This window comes from Oryctolagus cuniculus, chromosome 15 (genome assembly GCF_964237555.1).
Source record: "Oryctolagus cuniculus chromosome 15, mOryCun1.1, whole genome shotgun sequence".
NCBI lineage: Eukaryota > Metazoa > Chordata > Mammalia > Lagomorpha > Leporidae > Oryctolagus > Oryctolagus cuniculus.
This window is the reverse complement of record NC_091446.1, coordinates 83,671,623-83,690,742: the sequence shown is the minus strand read 5'-3', so window position 1 is coordinate 83,690,742 and position 19,120 is coordinate 83,671,623. Positions and strand designations below refer to the sequence as shown.

At 44.2% G+C, this 19,120-nt stretch overlaps 2 pseudogenes; one reads left to right on the top strand and one right to left on the bottom strand.

Moving 5' to 3' along the window:
* Nucleotides 1-302: 302 nt before the first annotated feature.
* On the top strand, nucleotides 303-1,612 carry LOC138845453 (olfactory receptor 6C75-like; annotated as a pseudogene).
* A 7,572-nt stretch (nucleotides 1,613-9,184) lies between these two features.
* Nucleotides 9,185-10,848, bottom strand: LOC100352878 (olfactory receptor 6C74-like; annotated as a pseudogene).
* Between the last annotated feature and the right edge of the window lie 8,272 nt (nucleotides 10,849-19,120).

Sequence of the window (19,120 nt, the reverse complement as noted above, 5' to 3'; positions counted from 1 at the left end):
CTTGTTCACCACACAAATGCTCACAACACCTCATGTGAGAGGCAGGATCAGAAATAGTTGAGGCATCAGCTCTGTCTCCCAGAGTCTGTGTTAGTGGGAAGCTGGAATCAGTAGTTGGAGCTGGGAACAAAACCAAGACATTCTGATATGGGATATGGGTAATCTGACTGGTACGCTAAATCCCAGCTCCCTGTAATAAAAATATTTATAGAAAAATGTTTGACATTCAGAATTTTAAATAGTGGTTGTGAGTTAAGCTATTTATCAATGAGAGTATTTTCTGCCCAACAGATCAAAGAGGGATGGAGATATTGATGGAGGTGAGGAACCAGACAACTGTCCAGGAGTTCACCCTGCAGGGGTTCCCTGCTCTCCAGCACCTTGGGAAAGTCCTCTTCCTGGTGCACCTGCTGGCGTACCTGGCCTCCATCACAGGAAACACGCTCATCATCACTGTCACCTGGGCTGACCAGCGCCTCCACACACCCATGTATATTTTGCTCAGCAGTTTCTCCTGCAAATGCTGTTTTATTAGCACAGTGATTCCTAAGCTGCTGTCCATCTTTCTTCTAGGACAGCAAAGAATTCACTTTACTGCGTGTCTCACACAAGCCTTTTCTTTCTTATTCCTTGGGTCAACAATTTTCTTCCTCCTGGCTGTGATGTCTTTGGATCGATACCTGGCCATTTGCAAGCCTCTACACTACCTGGCCATCATGAGCCTGCGGGTGTGTTTGCTTCTGGTTTCCTGCTGCTGCACGTGTCCTTTCTCTTCATCACTGCTCTGGTTCTCAAGGTTTCCCAGTTGTCCTTCTGTGGCTCCAACCTCATCCCTCACTTCTTCTGCGACTTTGGTTCCTTAATTAACCTCTCCTGTTCTGACACCATAGCTGTTGAAATATATGCCTTCTGGCCGGCGCCGTGGCTCAATAGGCTAATCTTCCGCCTTGCGGCACCAGCACCCTGGATTCTAGTCCCGGTCGGGGCACCGGATTCTGTCCCGGTTGCCTGTCTTCCAGGCCAGCTCTCTGCTGTGGTCCGGGAGTCCAGTGGAGGATGGCCCAAGTCCTTGGGCCCTGCACCCCATGGGAGACCAGGAGAAGTACCTGGCTCCTGGCTTCGGATCAGCACGGTGCGCCGGCCGCAGCGCACTGGCCGCAGCGGCCATTGGAGGGTGAACCAACGGCAAAGGAAGACCTTTCTCTCTGTCTCTCTCTCACTGTCCACTCTGCCTGTCAAAAAAAAAAAAAAAAAGAAAGAAATATATGCCTTCTTCTTTGCTTTATGTGTCATTATGATGTCACTCACTGTGACCATCATCGCATATGGCAACATTGTAGTCACCATCGTGAGGCTCCCGTCAGCCAGGGAGCAGCAGAAAGCTTTCTCCACCTGCTCATCTCACCTCATCGTCCTCTCTCTCATGTACGGCAGCTGTTTCTTCATCTATGTGAAGCCAAAGCAGACGAGCAGGGTGGACTTCAACAGACAGGCTGCTCTGGTGAACACGGTGCTGACCCCAGTGCTGAACCCTGTCATCTACACCCTGCGCAACAAGCAGGTGCACCAGGCTCTCAGGGGTGCTGTGTCCAAGCTGAGACTGCAGAAATAAGACCGTGGAGTTGTGGAAGGAAAATGGCCTATTGTTCATTCAGTTCAGTTTTCCACCATGGTGGAAATCTCTGCCATCATTCTTGGTAATCTACATGGTCCTCTGTCAAGGTCTTCAGAGGTGGATTTGGCAAGACTGCTTCAAGGTGATAAAATGTGTAAAATATGAAATTATGCATGACAAATCTAATTGCAAAACATTCCCATTTCACCACAAACTTCCTTGTTCCTCATCCCAGTCATTAGCCCACACCAAGAAAAAAACAATTATGTTCTTATTTCTGTCATCACAAATTACTCATGCTATTCTTAAAATTTCTTTGTATTTATTTGCGGGACAGAGACAGTGGCATTGATTTTTGTGTAGAATCCAGACTCTGATGTGGGAATCTTAACTGCTGGGCTAAACTCCAAAATTCCGCCTGTTTTTGAATGGAATGCAGCATGTGGCCAGGCTGCTTTTCCCAGGCCACTAGCAAGGAGCCGGCTGGGAAGTGGAGCATCCATGACTTGAACCAGTGCCCATATGGGATGCCGGCATTGTAGGCAGCAGCTTAACCCTCTGCACCACAATGCTGGCCAGGATTCACGTGGATTTTTAAGAAATGATAGAAATCCCATGTCCTTTTACTCAGTTTCCCCGGATAGCTTCATCTGACAAAACATAACAGAATATCACAGCCAGAAAAGTGACATTGATAAGGTCAAGATACAAACATTCCCGTGCCCACAAAGATTCATCCTGTCACTCTTTCAAAGCCACACCAATTTCCTACCTGCTGCAACTGATATGTTCTCCCTAAAACTTTTCCATTTAATTACTGACCTATCATCTTTATCCATCCATATACGTCATGTATAATTACCTACAATCCATCAACCATCTATATCTAGCATTTATATATATATATATATATCAACCAACTATTTATATCTATTATCTATTTATCAATCTATATGACATATAGACTATATCCAGTTTTTAGCTATTATAAATAAAGCTTCTCTAAACATTTGTTTACAGGCTTTTTTTAGTTAAAAGCCCCATACCATCTATAATCACTCCAAAGGTAATGAAATATTTTGATGTAAATATGTAGAGATTTTCTTTCACCCTTGGCCAGTACATCAGCTGGGTTAATTTACTTGCCCTCTGGAGTAGTACAGCCTGAGGGGACTGAGCCTTGGGTTACTGTGTACTTAGCAGATCATTCTCACGATTGCTGCGAGGTAATTTCCAAGATTATTATGAGAGAAGCCCTGAGGCACTCTAGTAGAATTTAAAGCTGAAACAAAGATACACATATCTCAGATTTAAAGTCTCAGCCTTAATTTATTGTCAGCCTAAAACAACATTTTACTAGGGGAGAGAGAGAGAGAGAGAGAGAGAGAGAGAGAGAGAGAGAGAGAAGAAGAAGAAGAAGAAGAAGAAGAAGAAGAAGAAGAAGAAGAGGAGGAGGAGGAGGAGGAGGAGGAAGGCAGCAAAGGAGGAGGAGGAGGAGGAAAGGGGGAGGGGGGAGAGGGCAACAAAAAGGAGGCAGCAAACCTGTAAGATCTGTGACCTGCATTCGTGTAGGTCCATGACCTCAGTAGATACAGCCCTGCAGTTTATGCGTTATCAACTTAGACAGCCTTGTAGGATATGCAGTGTTATGGCTGTGCATTTGGCCCCATTAGATACTTGCTTAGTCAACTAAACCTCACTAGCAGAGACCTCCATGATACATAAAGGAGAATTTTATTTCATTTAAAAAGTTTTAATTAATTAATTCCTTTTTTTTTTTTTTGAAAGACAGAGAGAAAGAGATCTTCCATTGTCTGGTTCCCTCCCCAAATGCCTACATTAGCCCAGACTGGACAAGGCCAAAGCCACAAGTTAGCCATGGCAATTCAATTCAGGGCTCCTACACAGGTGGCAGTGACCCAACTTTATGGGACATCATCTACTGCTTTCCAGAGTGCACATTATCAGGAAGCTAGAATCAGAAGCAGAGTTGATACTCAAATCAGGCGCCTCAATATGGGATGCAGGTTTCTTGAACCCTTACACTAAACACACACCCCATAACTATTTTTAAAAGAGGGAAGAAGGGAAGTGTTTTCTAAGTAAAACAGATGGGTAAGAATCAGAGATACGTAGGTGAAATCTACAAGTCACAACAAATACATCAGCTCAAAAAGTAATAGAAACAGTAATAGAAAATAGAAACAGATTCATAATGAGTAATGGAATTGGGTTAGTGGGTTAAAAACTTCCCAAGTCCAGGAACACATAGTTTTACTGGTATTCAAAGAAGAATTAACACCAGTACATCACACATCATTCCAAAAATATAAGAGGAGAGAACACTTGCCGACTTTTCCAGACAATCACTATTACCCTAACATTAATGCTTAGTGAAATAAGCCAGCTCCCAGAAGACAAATATCATGTTGTCCCTGATTTGTGATAACTGATCATTCTCATTGGTTGCTGCAAGGTAATTGCCAAAGTTATTATCAAAGAAGCAAAAAAAAAGTGATGTACATTAGGATGCCAAAAAAGTAAGGTACATTAGAGCAAAATTGACATTTTGAGATTCTGTTATTGTTTATAGCCCTTGTAGGCATCAGCCCTTGTTTATAGCTCTTGAGGAACAGTGGTTTTCCTACTTAACTGTTTGTTGAGTACTTTATTTAGTTTACTTAGTTCTTTATTTATCAGTTATTCTTGTTCCTATAAGGTAAATTGAAAGTATGTCATTGTAACAAAAGAAAAATAGGCCGGCGCCATGGCTCACTAGGCTAATCCTCCGCCTAGTGGCGCCCACACACCGGGTTCTAGTCCCGGTCGGGGCACTGGATTCTGTCCCGGTTGCCCCTCTTCCAGGCCAGCTTTCTGCTGTGGCCTGGGACTGCAGTGGAGGATGGCCCAAGTGCTTGGGCCCTGCACCCCATGGGAGACCAGGAGGAAGCACCTGGCTCCTGCCATCAAATCAGCGCGGTGCGCCGGCCGGGGCAGCCATTGGAGGGTGAACCAACGGCAAAGGAAGACCTTTCTCTCTGTCTCTCTCTCTCACTGTCCACTCTGCCTGTCAAAAAAAAAGAAAAGAAAAGAAAAGAAAAGAAAAGAAAAGAAAAGAAAAGAAAAGAAAAAGAAGATAGGAAGGAGGAGGGAGGGTGGGAGTGAGGGAGGATCGGGTGGGAAGTGTCATTGTGCTCTTCAAACTGTATGTAGGAAATACAAGAAACTTATTCCCTTTAAATAAATAAAAGATACTTTTAAAATTGCCAAACAAACAAGACCTGACACAAAAATTCTCCACAAAATAATAGCACATCAAATTCAGCAACATTTGAAAGCGTTATATACCATGACCAAATGGAGTTTATCCCAGAAAAGTATGATTGCTTGAACGCACAAAATTATTCAGTGAAATGTACGTATTATTGGAATGTACAATCAAAATGTATACATGGTGATAAAACATTCTCATGATATAAATACTTGAAAAAAAAAACAGAAGGAAAATTCCTCAACCTGATAAAGTGGTTTTGCTTAAATCCTAATTAATACAAGGATACTGAAAGCTCTCTCCTTAGCTAAAATCAGGAACTTTTCTAGCCACTGTTACTCCACATCATACTGTAAGTCCTAACAAAGGAAATTAGGCAGGGAAAAGAAATAAAAGACATTCAGATTTTAAAGGGGGTAGCAAAGCTATGCTATGTTCTTGAACATAGAAAAGTGAAAAGAATACACACACACAGACACATACACAACTATTAGCATTAATATTGTTAAAAGAGTTTAACAAGATTTCAGAATGCAAAATCACCATACAAAAATAAGCTATACTTATCTACACTAGCAATAAACAATACAAATGGAAATTAAGAAAACAATTTTCATTTACTAAAGCACAGAAAAGAATAAAACAGGAATAAATTTAACCAAAGACTTGCATACTAAAGACTACAAAAGATCATTGAAAGAATTCAAGACCTAAATAATGAAGACATCTCATGTTCAAGGATTCTAAGACTTAATATTATTAATTTAACAACATTCCCAAAATTAATTTACAGAATCAATGCAACATTTATCAAAATTCCAGGTGCCTCTTTTTTTTTTCTTCAGAAACGGGGAATAATATGGAAATTGAGATAGAAATGCAAAAGGGTCAGAATAATCAAAATGAAATGGGAGGAAACAGATTTCCTAAAATCAAAACTCAATGTACACTGATGGCAAATCAGTATGTGCAGTTATGGCTTAATGGTCGATATGTAAATCAATGGTCCAAACAGAAGCCTTTAAATTTGTGGTCAATTTCAATAAAAGTACCCAAGGTAACTCAATGGAAAAGCATAATCTTATCAACAAATAAACTAGAACAATGTAATCTACTTACAATAATTAATTCTGGACTTCTATTCACCTCAGAATCAGCCCTAAAGGCATTCCGATCGGGCTGAAAAGCCCATGAGAGTATTTCAGGCATGGAAAGCCAAGACACTCTGGCAAAAAGATCTCTGTGAGTGAGATCCCAGTGGAAAGAGCAGGTCTTCAAAGAAGGAGGTACCTTTCTCTGAAGGGAGGAGAGAACCTCCACTTTGACTATGACCTTGTCTGAACAAGTTAAGAGTCGGAGAACTCAAGGGGCTTCCATAGCCTTGGAAACTCATGACTGGTGCAGAGGGAGATTACTGATGCCATAAACAGGAGTGTCAATTTGTAAAGTCAACAACAGGAGTCACTGTGCACTTACTCCTCATGTAGGATCTCTGTCCTTAATGTGCTGTACACTGAGACTTAATGCTATAACAAGTACTCAAACAGTCTATTTCACTTTGTGTTTCTATGGGGGTGCAAACTGTTGAAATCTTTACTTAATGTATACTAAAATGATCTTCTGTTAAAAAAACAAAAAGAAGAAATTATCAATTCCCAACTTGACTCTCACTGGGATTAAACATGACAATAGGTCTGATCTGATTTCATCATCATTTAAAAAAATCCTCTATTATTTTTCACTTTATGCTTCTGTGTGGGAGCAAACTGTTGAAATCTTTACTTAATGTATGCTAAACTGATCTTCTGTATATAAAGAGAATTGAAAATGAATCCTCATGCAAATGGAAGGGGAGAGGGAATGGGAAAGGGGAGTGTTGCGGGTGGGAGGGACGTTATGTGGGGGAAGGCATTGTAATCCATAAGCCGTACTATGCAAATTTATATTCATTAAATAAAAGTTAAAAAAAATACTTGCAACAAAATGAACACAACTGGAAATCATTATACATAGTGAAACAAGCCAGTCACAAAAAAGACAAATACAAATATGGTCTCTCTGATCTGTGGTAACTAATAGAGTACTTAATATGTAATCTACAGGAGTGAAACTGAAACTTTGAGATGCTAAGGTTTTTTTAAGATTTATTTATTTATTTGAAATTCAGAGTTATGCAGAGAGGCAGAGAGAGAGACAAAGGGGGGGGGTCTTCCATCCCATGGTTCACTCCCCAGATGGCGACATCAGCTGGAGCTGCGCCAAACCAGGAGTTTCTTCAGGGTCTACCACATGGGTGCAGGGGCCCAAGGACTTGGGCCATCTTCTACTGCTTTCCCAGGCCATAGCAGAGAGCTGGATGAGAAGTGGAGCAGAAGTGATTCAAACTGGCGCCCATATGGGATGCCGGCACTGCAGGCGGTGCCTTTACCCATTATGCCACCGCACCGGCCCCATGCTAGGGTTTTGGACAGCCCTTGCCTTGGCTGTCAGGGAACAATGTTTCTCCTGTTTGTTTTTGTCTTTTTGTTTTTCTTCATACTAATTGGTGAACTCTCTATTAGTGTAGGGCTAATCTTATGAATATAAAAATTAACTGAAAATTGATCTCTGTAAAAAATAAGAATAGAAAAGGGAGAGGGAGGAAGAAAGGCAGGAGTATGGGTGGGAGGTGGGTGGGTGTAAGAATCATCATGGGCTGGCGCCGCGGCTCACTAGACTAATCCTCTGCCTGCGGCGCCGGCACCCCAGGTTCTAGTGTTGGTCAGTGCACCAGATTCTGTCTAGGTTGCTCCTCTTCCAGTCCAGATCTCTGCTGTGGCCCGGGAGTGCAGTGGAGGATGGCCCAAGTGCTTGGGCCCTGCACCCGCATGGGAGACCAGGAGGAAGCACCTGGCTCCTGGCTTTGGATTAGTGCAGCGCGCCGGCATAGCAGCCATTTGGGGGGTGAATCAACAGAAGGAAGACCTTTCTCTCTGTCTCTCTCACTGTCTAACTCTGCCTGTCAAAAAAAAAAAAAAAAAAAAAAAGAGAAAGAATCACCATGTTCCCTATATGTATATATTAGATGCATGAAGTTGTATTCTTTAAACAAAATAAAAAATGTAAAAAAGTGTATGAATGTGAGATAAAGGAGCCCCTCCCCTGAGACACATGTCCCTCCCACCGTGATCCTGTCAGCATAAGACCCGCTCATAAGCCAGCATTTCTGTGATGGTCTGGAGCTGGAATCAGCGACTTAGCAGGATCAGAGCACCTGGGATTGACATCAGAGCCTGTGTGTCAACGCTCCGGTTGTTTCACATCCCTGGAGAATGAGCCAGGACCCCAAACAGTTCCCCAGGTGCTGTCCAGTGTGGGAATGACGCTGGGCCTCTGGCTGGGCTGAGAGCAGCAGTGAGGAGCACAGAGGATGTGACACATCGACATCCATGGTAAAGGATGCAATGACATCACTCCCCGGGCCACACGTGGAGGGACTGCGGACATGAGCCCTGGTACCGTTTCCATCATTCTCTTCATACCCACAGCCCAGTACTCCATCTTCCGTCATGTTAGCAATCTAATTGCCCTTGGTTATTAATCCTGTTGAACCATGCTTACAGCTAAAGTGATTTATTTTGGTAATAGTTTTCATCAGAGGGATGACCGGAAATCCAGTAAATGCTAGGCCCTCACACGGCTCTTGCTGCTGCTCCCCCTTGGGCTTAATCTAGAGTCTGCAGCCCTCACCTTGCCGTTCAGCCATAGGAGCCCCGGGCTGTCTCTATGCTGGCTGCAGGACGCTCCACCCCTCCCCCTCCACTGCAGGAACAGAAGCAGATGCTGGGAGAAGGACTGTTCTCACTCATCCCAACATTGCATTCAGTCCTGGTGGGAAAGACCACAGTACGCTGCTGGAGATGGACGGCTCTGAGCTGCTACCTGCTGCAAGGAAGATGACTGTCGCTGTTCTACAGCCCGGGAGGCCAGGGAAGAAGCTGCCCAGAACGTGGGCGCTGTTTCTGCTGCTGCCTCTTAGACAGGGAGAGACCGATGCACAAGCCAGACAATCCCCCTGTGAAGGTCAGCTCAAGGTTTGAAGACTTCGTAGCTTGTCCTAGGGACCTCAACACCAATAGCCACACACTGCAAATGTAATAGGTCATCTGTATCAAAAAGTCAGTTAATGAGCACCCACAATTTCTCAATTATATTAATGTATTTTCTGATTTCTACTATGGCCAAGAAGGTGAGGATTTTGAATTTTTTCTTAAATATGTTCCGTTCCATGGAAATTCCTTTTATTTGACGTACCAAAGTCCTATGTTCCTCAATAAAGAAAAATCTCCATTAAGAAAAGTCAGTAAAGGATTTTACAATTAAAACCTGTGATCATCCAATTCATGGGATATTGAGGGAGAGGGTAGTTGCACCCCAGAATAAAATGTGGCCCTGAGCAAACAGAGGTGTCACTGTGCAGGGGATGAGCAAACACAGAGAAAGTGAGCTTCCCAGAGGTGCTCCACTGTAGACCTGTCCGTCAGGTGGACTGCGGACAAACTGCTCTCTGAAACTCTCCACCTCAGGGACAAGCAACTTTTATCTTGATATTTTCATTCTGTGCATAGTCTCCCTGAGAGCCTGGTGCACCTGCTGGTTGCGCAGGGTGTTGATGACAGGGTTCAGCACTGGGGTCAGCACCGTGTTCACGAGGGCGGCCTCTCTGTTGGAGTCCAGCCTGCTCTTCTGCTTCGGTTACATGTATATAAAGACGCAGCTGCCGTACATCAGGGAGAGGACGATGAGGTGAGACGAGCAGGTGGAGAAAGCTTTCTGTCGCTCCCTGGCTGATGGGAGCCGCACGATGGTGACTACGATGTTGCCGTACGCGGTGACGGTGACAAGGAGGGATGTCAAAATGATAAGCAAAGCCAGGCCAAAGACCAGCATTTCTACAGATCGGGTGTCAGAACAGGAGAGATGGATCAGAGGGCCGAGGTCACAAAAGAAATGGGGGATGACGTGAGGGCCGCAGAAGGACAGCTGAGACACCTTCACCATGAGAGCACTGGTGAGAGTGAAGCCTGCGGCAAAGCAGGCAGTGACCAGCAGGAAGCAAGTCCGCAGGTTCATGATGCTGGGGTCATGCAGAGGCCTCAGATGGCCACCCAGTGGTCCAGAGACATCACAGCGACAAGGAGGAACCCTGAGGCTCCCAGAAACACACAGACAAAGGCTTGTATGAAACAGGCAGCAAAGGAACTCGTTTGCCTGCCTGAAGGGAAGATGGCCAGCCACTTGAGAATAACCGTGCTTGAGAAGCAACACTCACAGAAGGAGAAGATGCAGAGGAGAAAGCACATGGGTGTCTGGAGCCGGGCATCCGCACAGGTGATGGTGACTAGGACTGCATTTCCTGTCATGGACGCCAGGTACACCAGCAGGTGCACTGGGAAGAGCACCTTCCCCAGGTGCTGGGCAGCGGGAAACCCCTCCAGGGTGAATTCCTGGACACTTGTCCTGTTCCCGGTTTCCATGGGCAGCTCTGTCCACAGCAGCAACACCCAAGTCTCATCTGTGCTAAAGAGATCATAGAGCGCTCGAGATCAAGATGTTTGGCTGCCTGGGAAGAAGACCCGCTGGGATGGAAGAGGTGAGCTGGTGCCCCGCTGCAGAAGAAGCTGAACCCACAGTGGCTCCGAGAACTGAGAGCGGGGTCATCTTTGGGAAGCTAGTTGGCTCTTGGGAACTTTACTTTCACCCTCTGTGAAATGAAGGTGATGACGGGACCCCTGTTCATGTTCTAAGAGTTAAATAAGATGAGGAGTGCAACCATCTTGGATGTGACATAGTGTTACCTATGTGTGCCTCAAAGGCTGTGATATTACAGTCAATAGTGTGCTGTACAATACACCGTGTCCTGTAGACTGGGTTACAGGCATTTGCATAATTCTAAGACACTCTATTGTACCTCTAATGCCAATTCCTAAATAAAGCACATAATGTCCATAAACACAAAACACAACGTCAGTGATGTTCTCTTTGAACAAGAGCTTTTTAAGAACGTGCAAAACTTCTTCATTCATATCATGATCCCAATCGTGATCATAATTTGCTGAAGGCTTTACTAAGGCACAAAACCTCAATTCACTATTTCTCCTATTCTCTGTAATCATCGTCTTAGGTTGCCCCCCACCCCTTCCTCTACAGAAGGAGAAATTGGGGTTTAAAGTGTCCCAGGGAGGTGGGCTCACACAGCTGGTACATGCAGAGCTGGACCTGTCCAGACCCAAAGCCCTTACTTTCAAATGTTGTGATGAAATATGATGAATAGCAACAGATCCATTGCTGCAACACCTCCAATTTACATGCAGTGAAACTTCATTTGTCTTACTTTTTTTCCATCATTCAGTTAATTTCACCGACAAACCACGAAACTTTGGAACGACAAACCCACAACCGGGTGTTGGAGATGGACGGTTTCAGCTCAGCCGCCTTACAGAGCGATGTGAGATGAACAGGGACCCCAGATGCTGCTTGGGGACATGGACTAGGACTCCCCTTGCTCTTCTGGGGCTCCAGGCTGGCCGGTAAGAGAGATGGGAGCGATGGTCGTTCTTAGGCTCAGCCCACTTAGGACGGTCATTCCAGGACCTTGGTACCCTCCCCCCGTTTACATCAAAGCTACACCAGCTTCCTTCTCCTTCCAGCCGCCTGCCCGGACCAGTTCTCTTTGATGGCATCTGGCTCTGGTATCTCCATCCCACGCTGAAGCTCAGCAGGGCGGAGTGTGTCTGTCTCACTAGCCTGCCCTGGGCTGGTTCAGGCAACCCCCCTGAGCTCACTGCACAGAGGACGGCCTTAAGCACCTCTGCCTCTGCTCCAGGAGACAGCAGTGGGTGCACGAAGCCCACCTCCGAGGGCACTACTTCCTCCTCCTCTAGGTAGTCTCTTCCAAGACGTGAGGAGCTTGCCCAGGTCTGATGGCCAGGAGAGGAAGGAGACCCATTAGCCAGCTCCTGCTGTGCCAGACAGGGGCGACTGTGCATCTGTCTTCTCAGTGTCCCTGACAGACACAGCCTGTCCCCATGCTTTCTGTAGTGCAGAAGGCTTCACATCAATACAGGGTGCTGTCTTCCATGGCAGCCTTGACTAGGGAAGCCCCGGAAAGGGGGAAACAGGCAAAGCACCACATTGCACAGCCCCCCAAGTCTGGGCCAGTGCTCGGGGCTCTGGTGCAAGATCTGGCTCTGCCCCAGCCCAACAGGCAGCCTCGCTCTCTGTGTACCTGTGAGGTCAGGTGCAGTCCTGTGAGCTGTAGGGGCACCCACCGACACACTCACTTGTCTCCACCCAGCTACTCCACAGCACGCCCCCTCCCTGATGCGCACTATCCCTCTCTCATTACCCCACCTTTCTGTGTCCCACTGCATGAGATGAGAACCTCCCACACGAAGCAACAGGGCGTGCACGAGCAGGCTGTCTCCAGCCAGCGAGCAGACAGCTCAGGTGGCCAAACCTCTCTAGGAGCTGAGAGAGCAGGGGCAGAAAATGCAGGCAGCACTCGCTCCCCAGAGCCAGCTAAGTGGTCACTTTTGAGAGCAAGAGTGCCTGGCACTGCCTCTGTGTTGATTACTCCCTTGTGTCCTTGTGTTCTCTGCCAGATTTTCCGTCTCCTGAGGGCTTCGGAAGTCCCAATGGGAATGGTGCTACCGACTCAGGGTAAACGTCCACACTGAAACTCTAGCGTGGTGCGTGCCAGCTTTCATGGTGCAGAGGTATCTGTGTCACCTAACAAGTCCCCAAACCAAGATGATGGTGAGAAATCAGGAAGAGGGTGGCTTGGCACCTGTTCGGATAGGAAGGTGTGAGAAACGGACAGCTACACAGACACGGGGTGCACCGACTACACAGCTGGCTTTAGGGAAAATCTTTTAAACATGTAGAAAGAATATTACTGTGTTTGCCAGCCCGTCACTGGGTGGTGCCAGGTACATGGCAGTTCTAGAAACGTGAGGGTCTGGGTTGATGGGCCATCCTTCCACTGCTCTCTCATTAACACTCTGGCCACAGTCTTCATGGCTGCAACTTGGAGTCCTTCTACCAAAGGCCACTCTCTGTCCTCTCAGTTTCTATCCCCTCAACACTTCAGTGGCACAGGATCCATGGCGACCACAACTATTCCTGGAGGTACACCTCAGTGCACCATTTAAGAAGTAACACAGGGCCAGGGCTGTAGCATAGTAGGCCAGTATTTATGTATATAATAATTACACTTATATTTGATCAGAGTTAAAATAATGGTTACTAGAGGGAAGGGATCAACACGCAGTAGGGTGAACGTAACAGGGCCCTGGGGTCTGCGGCACAGTGGGATGTCTGTGGCATTCTGTGACATGCAACATTCTTTATTTTTTATTTTTTATTTATTTTTTAATTTTTTAACTTTTATTTAATGAATATAAATTTCCAAAGTACAGCTTATGGATTACAATGACTCCCCCCCCAATAACTTCCCTCCCACCCACAACCCTCCCCTCTCCCACTCCCTCTCTCCTTCCATTCACATCAAGATTCATTTTCAATTATCTTTATATGCAAAAGATCAATTTAGCATATATTCAGTAAAGCTTTCAACAGTTTGCACCCACACAGAAACACAAAGTGTAAAATACTGTTTGAGAACAAGTTATAGCATTAAATCATGATGTACATGATGTACATAGGACAGAGATCGTACATGAGGAGTAATTGCATAGTGACTCCTGTTGTTGACTTAACAAATTGACACTCTTGTTTATGGCCTCAGTAATCACCCTAGGCTCTTGTCATGAGTTGCCAAGGCTATGGAGGCCTTTTGAGTTCGCTGACTCTGATCATATTTAGACAAGGTCATAGTCAAAGTGGAAGTTCTCTCCTACTTTCAGAGAAAGGTACCTCCTTCTTTGATGACCTGTTCTTTCCACTGGGATCTCACTAGCAGAGATCTTTCATTTAGGTCATTTTTTTTTTTTTGCCAGAGTGTCTTGGCTTTCCATGCCTGAAATAGTCTCATGGGCTTTTCAGCCGGATCCAAATGCCTTAAGGGATGATTCTGAGGCCAGAGTGCTGTTTAGGACATCTGCCATTCTATGAGTCTGCTGTGTATCTCGCTTCCCATGTTGGATCGTTCTCTCCCTTTTTTCATTCTATCAGCTAGTATTTGCAGTCATTAGTCTTGTTTGTGTGATCCCTTTGACTCTTAGTCCTATCATTATGATCAATTGTGAACTGAAATTGATCACTGGGACTAATGAGATGGCATTGGTACATGTCACCTTGATGAGATTGTATTGGGATCCCCTGGCATGATGCGCAACAATCTTTATAAGCTGCTGGAAGGGAGGGCCAGGAGTCTGCAAATGCACGTGCACACAACTGTGAGGGAATGGAAGGGCTGGCTGCCTGCAGGCTTGGCTTTGTGTGTGTGTGTGTGTTGGAATGCTGCATCGTACCTCTTAAAATGCTGAAAGCATTACAAGGTAACCCAAAACTTAAAAAAATGAAAGAAAAAAAGAAAAAGAAACTGTTTTCCACCAGTAGATAGACTACAAGATCATATTTGTATGGTAGAAGGCTGTACATAGCAAAAATAATAAACCAGTGATGCATCCAATGGCCAGGATTGTTCTTACAGACATAATACAGAGTGAAGTAAGTCTGACACAAAAGAGAGTATATGGCATGCTTCCACGTATACAAAGTTTCCTAAACTGATGACACTAATATGACAAAGGTGTTCAGAATCATGGTTTCCCTTGGAATGAGGCATGAAGAAGCCTTTTGGGGTGTTAGAAATGTTCCATATGTTGATTTTGTTATGTAGGCCTCTTCATTTTCTCTGCATGTACAGTTTCTTCACTTTACAGTACACAGAAAATTTAAAAAACAATTGTTGTGGTATAAACAGAGAAAGCAGCTATGACTTTCTCACCAACAGATGTGCATTAAATAATTTTATAGGATTTTTTAGACCTTGTGAAAATTATAGCAGATGGACTGCTTAAAATGCAGGAAGGGGTAAAGGGCATTTGAAAGACTGAATGTGTGGGTCAGATTAAAACAGCACTGGATGTATAGACATATGGGATTACTTGTGGAATTTTTGAAGTATGTGGGAGTAAATAGATGACAATAAAGTGCAAAAATTGGGAGGGCATGTGTGGATTTAGCATTCTGAAGTCCTAAGACAATTGGGGAAGTGGTAAAAGCAATAGCTAATTTTAGATTACAACAGATCAAGGCAGGACATTACAGTTTCTGAGTACCCATCGAAGACACAATTCCATGCAAAAGTTTAAAGTAAAATGACAGAAACTCACAGAAGTGAGGAAGAAGTCTTTTTTTTTTTAAGTCTATTTCAAAAAAAATAATTAGGGAATTAAAATCAAGCCACAGACTTTGAGAAAATACTTTCCAAATGTATATCTTGGAAAAATGACATATCCAAATAAAGAATGCTCATAATTCAATAAGATAATAAATCCAATAAAGAAACGGGAAACATTGGTAGCAATACTTCATCAAAGATGATGTGTGGAAGAATGGATGCGTCCAAGGAAAAATAGTTAAAATCAGTAGTCATCATGACAGTGGATTACAAGTTAGCAATAAAATTAAACCAACCGCTGCTATGTACATCATGTAAGTAGCTCAGAAACTGGAAGTATGAAAGAAGCCAGACAAAGAGTACATCGCCTGTGTTTAATTTATCTGAAGCTTAAAATAGGGAATACTAGTGTACAGTGATGGAAACAAGAACAATGGTTTTCTACTGGGTGAAAGGCCATCTATAATTGAGAAAAAATAGGAGAGTTTTGGGAAATGCAAAAATGATCCATATCTTAATTAAGGTGATGGTTACACAAGTGTACAGGTATGTGAAACTAATTAAACTTTAAACTTATCAAGATGCATTTCAAGAAATGTAAGGCACAGTTCCCTCCCCGCAAAACGGAGAATGGAGAAAGTAAATGCTCAATTCAAGCTGATATTTTCATATAATTTATAAGCAAATAGTAATTTTGTAAGAAAATAAAATACTTTCAAAACATTGAAATAATGATTGTTCTTCAGAAACAAAATACTACGAAATGAAGTATTATAATAATCTGAATAGTGACATTTAAGTGAAAAATATTTTTAACTGTTGCAAACACTCTGAGTGTAGTCTAAGGGGAGGAACTCTGTGGAGGCAGTTAGGAGTTAACAACAAAATATCTCCTCTGATTCTTTGCTGCTCAAATAATCTCATATCTTGTATGATAATTTTGAGGAAACTTGTAAAAATATTTGAGTTTTTCCAGGTGATCCTACTTCAGAAGAGCTGATGTGCCTTTATGTGATTTATTTCATGCTGTTTGCAAGGAAATCCCAATGCAGGAGCATCAGGCTCAGTTTCTCTAATGTTATAGACATTTTACTTGCTCAAAATTCCTCTGAAGTGAAGGAGGATTTTTCATGTAATGGAAGTTTTATTTAGTTGTTCGGTATTTCTCTTAAAGATTATGATGATTTGGGAGGATGCTTTGTAATCGAGACAAACTTTGTTCAACTACAAATTCTAATACAGCATATAATTCTATTTCCATCTCAGGCGTAATGAGTCAGATTACCTACAATGCATTATGTTAATAAAACCATCTGGGACCCAACCCAAGTATGTAAGATGGTCAGAACTGTGGAAGGGCTCAACAAGGTATCTGAGTGGACTATACCTGGAGATTAGATGATGCCATATTTATGAAGTCTAGTGTGTAAAACAGTGATTATCAGGGGCCAGCGCTGTGGGCAACGGGTTAAAGCCCCAGCCTGCAGTGCTGGCATCCTATACGCACACTGGTTCGAGTCCCAGCTGATCCACTTTTAATCCAGCTCCCTGCTAATGCATCTGAGAAAGCAGCGGAAGATGGCCCAAGTACTCAGGCCCCTGTTCCCCTGTGAGAGACCTGGATGAAGCTCCTGGCTCCTGGCTTTGGCTTGGCCCAGCCCCAGCCATTGTGATTATTTTGGGAGGGAACCACCAGGTGGAAGATCTCTCTCTCTGTAACCCTGCCTTGCAAATAAATAAAGCTTTATAAAACATCAGTCTGAAGATCTTAAAATCTCAAGGAATAAATATATTATGAAAAGACTACAATAGATTTCAAATTTTTGCATAAAAATAAACATCTTTATAAAAAAAGATGTGTTTTATTTATTTGAAAGACAAAGTTACAGAGAGAGAGAGAGAGAGGTCTTCTATCTACTGGTTCATTCCCCAAATGGCCACAACAGCCAGAGCTGAGCCAATCTGAAGCCAGGAGCCAGGAGCTTCAGCCGGGTCTCCCATTATGGGCCCAAGGACTTGAGTCATCCTCTGCTGCTTTCCCAGGCCCATTAGCAGGGACCTGGATTGGAAGTGCAACAGCCAGAACAGGTGCCCCCACAGGATGCCGGCGCTGCAGGCCAGAGCTTCAACCTGCTGCGCCACAGTGTCAGCTCCATAAACTTATCTTTTAATTTCATTCCTCCAGAAGCTTTTTAAAGTACTCTCACATCATTCAGAGGATTTTTTAAATCACAGATTTTGCCCACACTCCCCACCCCTGGCCAGGAGTTTCTAATTCTGTGGCTGGGACCCACATTGCTAACGCGTTGTTAACAAGCTTCAAGTTGGTGTATTGCTACTGACCCAGGGCCCACGCTTTAAGAATCAGTGCTAGATTTCATTCCTTTGACACTCACTCCAAGCCTCTCCCACTAAGCGCAGTGTTCAATGAAGTATCAGAGAGATGAATCCACGGCTATAACTAGCTTCCATCCACAACATGGCAAGGATCACCCAGAGCACCAAGAGGCTTAAAGGAGGTGCTTATTAAACCCAGCTGTTTGTAGCAAGAGGGCGCAGAGGAAGTGGAGGTGGGAGAGAGGCAGAGGTTGTTAACTTGCCTACTTAGTGCCAGCTGGTCCCGAGGCTGTGAACAGACATGGCTGCAGAGCTGTTGGGGGTAACTGTGATGCCACACTTTCAGGCTGGCACAGAGCTCTCCAGGGCTGTCTGGGGCCCGTGTCCTCCTGGATGCCAAGTAAGGAGCTGCCACACGGGATTTCTCTGCCCATTGGGCTTCACATGGAAGGTGCCAAGTTCATTTCCCAGCCTCCTTGTTGCTCAGGGTGATAAAGGAGCATATAATTAAGTCTTTAGGGAGTGGTTTCTCCACTGTTTAGTTTAACTTGAAAATGTTTTCTTGTGAAACTTATATACCCGTGGGGAAATCATACAATCTTGGCTGCATTGCCCTGCTGATGTGCTGGATCATTAGTGCAGGGAAGTAGTTATCAGGCCTTCCTTACAACGTCTCCCTGAACCTCAGGTGGTGCTCAGGGTAGGGCTGGCAAGGAAGTTACAACATAAAAATTATTTGCACAATATAGTGACTCAGTATAGGGCCTGTACTGGGGAAGAAGGAAAATGAGGTAACAGGAGGAGGTACAAAACATCAAAGGTGAAAGACATGGAAGGAAGGAAGGGAGGGAGGGAGGAAGAAAGAGGGAGTAAGGGAAGTATCACTATATATTTTTTAAGATTTGTTTATTTGAAAGGCAGAGTTACTGAGAGGCAATTGGGGACTGAACCATTGGATGGAAGACCTCTCTCTCTCTCTCTCTGCCTCTCCTTCTCTCTGTGTATAACACTTTCAAATAAATAAATCTTTTAAAAAGCCAATAGAAATAGAAATCAAGGAATGGCAGGCTCTAGCTCTTTAAAACAAACAAACAAACAAACAAACTGGAGGTCCAAGACTGGGTGCAAGTTATGTGCAGAAATCAAGGACTCCAGAGCAATGGTAGAAGCCAGTTCTACACATTCCATCCTTCTCTACTACTAAAGGTAGTCATCAAAGAGGGTGTATAGATCAGCTATTCCAGAACTCTGAAAATAAGCAGTAGTAGCAGGATTGGAAAGACAGAAACCTAAAATCCCACCACAGCAGTGGTGAGTGTACCCTGGCTTTTGATCCCTGGGCCTCTTGAAGCCTGGTCCAGGACACAGGTGCAGTCACAGGAGTGAGCACAGAGAACCGTGAGGCTCCACGCTCCCGACTACAGCACCTGAAGGGAAGCCTCAGGGAACTAAATGTGTTGGGAAGATTATGAAAGAGACCTCAGGAAAAGAAGCCACTAAATTTTTAAACAATTTCAAAGCTTAATACAAAACCATGTATGATTGGATC